Genomic DNA, 4,312 nt, shown 5'->3' with positions numbered 1-4,312 from the left:
CAACTGCAAAGATCAAATCAACTAATACATTAAGCAGATTTTCAAAAATAAAAATATCAATGATGCATACTGGTGAGTCACTTTCAAATCAGATTTGAGTTTGCCCTGTAACTGCACTGCTTGTCACTGATAGCTGATCTGCAGAAGGACTCAGGTGGTGGTCATCCAATTAAACTGGTCATGCAGGATCATGATGTAAAATAAGGACAGAAACTGTCAATAAAAAGGCTAATAAATCAATGTTTAGCCTTGACATGTCTCAACCAGATGGGGCTCCTGGTGGCCTCTGTTGTAGAAACCCTGTATAATTGATCTATTCTACATCTTTGTGTTACATTATCTCTCCAGTGTCTGCTGTGTTCTACTTTAAAATGGGGAATAAAGTAAAGATGTGTCTGGATGTAAAACCTCACAACATACAACAAGAAAACTGTTAAAATGTAATTCAATAGTACAGTAACAGAAGAGCACACCAGGCACCACTCCACTATTCACTAAATGAAATGAATAGGGTAGAACCATAGACTGTATATAAAAGATGGATAACACCATCATGACATCAGCCAGTGGTTCGCAAAGTCTTGTTTTTAGGTTTATGGAACCAAGATGTAATACCATAGGGTGGGTCTTAGGGGTTGTAACTACAGGGGTTGTCCACCTACTCTAAAGTGTGGTGTGCTTTATCATTTCTCTGTTGTTTTCAATTAGACTTTTAAAAAGTCATTGAACGCCTAAAATGTTTATGTTCAGGAAAGTGTTTTTCTAGGGCAAAATTAATTTTTCCCATAGTTCAGGAGACATTTTCCTATAGACTTCTATACAATCACATTTCTTTTTGCCTCGACATTAGTCTCTCCCTGTTGACCTTTGGAAAAGAAGAAGGCACTCGGCATATTCTTCACATATCAAACCTAGAAGACAAACCCATCATTTATATACGCTTACTTGCCCCTTTAGGTGCACCTATTCAAGTGCTTGTTAACAAAAATAGCTCTTCAGTCTATTTAATCTATTTCAGCATGTAGACATGGTAAAAACGACCAGCTGAAGTTCAAACTGAGCAACAGAGTGGTTGTTGGTAACAGAGGAAAATGGCCAGACTGCTTCGAGATAGGCAGACAACAGAAACTCAAAAGCCTCTTTGCCACTTGTACCTACTTGGATTGACTTGACTTAACTCGACTCAGCTCTACTCACTTTTGGTTGTTTTCCATTACAATTAAGTGCCACCTAATCCACATGGGATCGTCATTTGTAGGTGACACAACAAAGGAGGATGCTGAGCCTTTTTATCTGACTCACAGCCACAGTGTTTATTTTTGTGCAGCCATTTCCTTTGTTATTGGGTTTCAAAAACTGTGGTTTTGATTTTTATGAAGGAGTTGCTCTAGTGAGTTGGAGTAACGTCATTGACTGGCCAATCAGTTTCATGCAGTCTGCTGACCTCACAAATTCTCGGATGGATTTCACTTGGAACCATGGAAAACCATGGAAAACCACGAAAAACCACGGAAAGCCCGAAATCTGAGGCAAGCCAAGCCGAGTAGGTGGAAAAATAAGCACTTGTTACAAATAAGGTATGCAGAAGAGCATCTCTGAAAGCACAACACTTTAAACTTTGAAGAAAATTGGTTACAGTAATAGAAGATCACATCAGACGCCACTCCTGATAGTGAAATAGAGGAAAATGAGGCTAAAACTCACATGAGTTCATCAAATTTGGACAACAGAAGAATAGTAATTTTTCCCTAGTTCTGGTGCGGCACTGGATGGCAGGATCAGAATTTGGTGTAAAAAAAAGAACATGAAAGCATGATGTTTAAAGCACGGTCACACATGTGGTCGGCCTGTTCTCTGAGACGATCCACATCCTACTTTCACAGAGTAGAGAAATGCAACATGCCAGTTATGCCTGGGACAGAGGTTAATACCATTTTATTGATGCCAACAATGTTTGAATTCAGTTCTTCTTACAGGTCTAATTACTTATTGAATCCCTATTGACTCCCAATCAATTATCTGTGCTAACTTAAGTATGCATACAGAGATTTCAAAGCATCAATACAGCTGTTATCTGTGTTTAAACTCAGTCTGGAAATGGAGCAGAAAATGTTTCAATGTCATAGAAACAAACCAACACTTGTAATGAAAAATTATCACGTTGAAGGATTATGATCAAACAATTTACAATTTTGCTCATATGCTCATTAATGGTTAAAAAAAATCTGTGCTCACACAGATCTGATATACATTGATACACTTTAGATGACAATATTAGAGGGCCTCTATATGACATCATACAGGGCCAAGATTGGAGAATAAACTGTCTGAAGCTGAGTGTTTAGGGCAGTCTGAAGCCAAACTATTTAGCTCACCAGGATCACCATCATGTTCTCATCGTGGGGAGTTATAACATTCCATTTTGTCAGATGTTACCTGGTTTTCCCTGTTGCACACAGGTATGGCAGCTATGGCAGTATTGGCCACTAAGACATAACAGTTCCAATTTTAGCAGGTTGAAGGCTGACAGCTTATCAAACAGGCTTGGTTTCCCCCTCCTTTAAATTAGTTGAGTTCTTTGATTTGATTGATTTTCGCTCTGTTTTCACTTTTGTGTTCACTTGCTGGTTAAGTTTAGGCATCAAATCCTACTCAGTTTGGGTTAATAAAAAGTCGTGGACTTCACGACAGCAATCCCGAACACTGAAAAATTAAGGATTGGGAGTAATGAAACAATCTCTGTAATGCTAATACTCTGTTCTGCAAAAGGACAACTTGTGCATAAATGAACCACACCAGAAACACTGACAGAAAGATTTGAGTGATGTCTTGCGAATGTCCGGCGAATGGTCTGGGATCACTCGTGCATATGATGACCTCTTTGTATCAAACTTTGACCACTGCACCATTATAACGGTGGTCATATGTGACAGAAAATAAGGAAAAGCTCAATAGGCAGACTTTACTGTTATAAGCACACACAGGTGTATACACAACAGGGAGCTTCAGTTTTTGCTCCATGAGATCTGTTGTTGCCATGGCATTCTACTGCATCTGCTTATATTGCCATGGAAACGCAAAAGTGATGACTGGCATTGGGGCTGTAAGTGAAATGGGTCAAGAGCACCTGCGACGAGTCAAACAGTGAAATGAAATCCGTCAGCGGGCTTTACGGGACGACCACAGCAAACCCGGCTCAGCCCGAGCTCTGGAGTCACAGCTGGAAAAAACTCTTAACCTCTTAACAAACAAAATGTGTGTCACATTAACGTGTTGCTCCACTAAAGCACTCACTTTGATGTTCAGATGTAATTCTGCTAGGTGACTTAGTGGTGACAGGAAACTCTGCATTGTAGACAAGTCAGACATATTCTCTGAAATAACTGGGGTGTTGTGCATTTTGTTAAATGAAAGAAAACAGAGATGAATAATTGTCTGAGAAGCTTGTAATCAGCTGTGCTCAGCAAACATTTCCTCTCGAGTAATTTTAACTAAGTGAGATCAATCTTTTGTGGGCCACTGGCTGAACACGACTGAGTGCACCTGAATTGTTATGACTCATTAACCCACTTTAAAAAAACGAGTCATTCACCGTCGCCACCAAGAGGTTACGAAGAAGAACAGCTCTGACTGCCAAGGCTGTGGATTTAAGCCCTCCAACTCTGCTGTGAACCTACTGAAACACAACAGATCATTTTCCATGGATAATTTACTTTTCACTGGTGTGCACTGTGTATAATTATTGTTTGGATAAACAGCCCCCTTTCTGCGCCTCTGAAAATCCCAGGTTCTTGTATTTAAGAGTGCTGCATTAATAGCAAAGTAGCTCCATCTTGTGGTTCTGTGTGACCATTTGAGTCAACACTTTGCTTCAGTACAGTGCAATAAAAATGATATCTTGGTCTATCAAACCAAATAGATTGGCTTATGTTTTTTTTTTTATTAACTTAAAATTCAGATCCTAAAATCGCATACAGTTGAGCTGTTTTAGGTTTTGCTTCAATTAGAAGGGACACATACATTAGCAGGAGCTAAATATAGTCACAGATAGCCCCCCAGGGCTGCACAAACAGGCTGTTACGAGCTTATGCTGACATCTAGGGGTGTACTGAGCTAATACTTCTGTTAAGATGTGTCAGACATATTCATTTGGAGGATGGTTGGAAATAGCTGAAGATGTTATTACACCAAGACTAACTTTTCTGATCATATTATAATGATGAACACAACCTGTGCCAAAAAAACCCTTAAAATACAATAAAATCAAACACAAAATAACAGAAAAAAAAAAATCTCCATCAGATTAGAAGTA

Source organism: Oreochromis niloticus, linkage group LG8 (assembly GCF_001858045.2).
Source record: "Oreochromis niloticus isolate F11D_XX linkage group LG8, O_niloticus_UMD_NMBU, whole genome shotgun sequence".
NCBI classification, from domain to species: Eukaryota; Metazoa; Chordata; class Actinopteri; order Cichliformes; family Cichlidae; genus Oreochromis; species Oreochromis niloticus.
The sequence above is the reverse complement of the archived record's forward strand: the minus strand, read 5'-3'. Positions refer to the sequence as shown.